The following is a 717-nucleotide window of genomic DNA, read 5'->3' on the forward strand; positions in this document are numbered from 1 at the left end:
TCAGGGGGGCGGGGAATGGGACACGGGGCCCTGCCCCACTAGGGGGCACCAGCTCCCACCTAGCTACAATGCTCCATGGCTATAAGTGGTTCTGAGTGTGACATGAGTTGCTGGGTCTCAGCCCAGTTCCGAGCAGGAAGCCCCGCCGCCCCCAATACGGCCCAAGCCCCAGCTCTCTGTAAGCCGAGCTGGGACCAGGAACAGCCCCCCCACACACGCCCCTGCAGCCCCTTCCCCGCAGTCCCTGGGGCTGCCCCCAACTGACCTTGGGCTCCGGCACCGAGGGCTGGGCAGTCCTGACTGCTGCTCTCCTGGGTGGGGCACCCCCCATGGGGTCCATTGGGTACCCCACGGAGTAATCGCTGCCTTCCTGCTGGGAGCAGAAACCCCCCTGTTAACTGGAGCCTTCCCTGCCCCCACCCACTGCACAGATCCCAAGGGACCCCCGCCCTGCCCCCGCATGAGCCCCTCTGCTTCCCCCAGCTCCCTTCCCCCCACCGCACAGATCCCAAGGGATCCCCTCCCCCATCCCCACGAGAGCTCCATTGCATCTCCCAGAGCCCAGCCCCCACCCACCGCACAGATCCCATGGGACCCCGTCCCACCCCCCATGAGCCCCTCTGCATCTCCCAGCGCCCAGCCCGCTTCCGCCCAGCCCCTCCCTCACCTGCAGGTCACTGCAGAGCTCACTCAAGAGAACGGGCTCGTCCCGGGACA

This window comes from Terrapene carolina, unplaced genomic scaffold, assembly GCF_002925995.2.
Source record: "Terrapene carolina triunguis isolate 2854851 unplaced genomic scaffold, T_m_triunguis-2.0 Scaffold718, whole genome shotgun sequence".
Taxonomy (NCBI): Eukaryota; Metazoa; Chordata; order Testudines; family Emydidae; genus Terrapene; species Terrapene triunguis.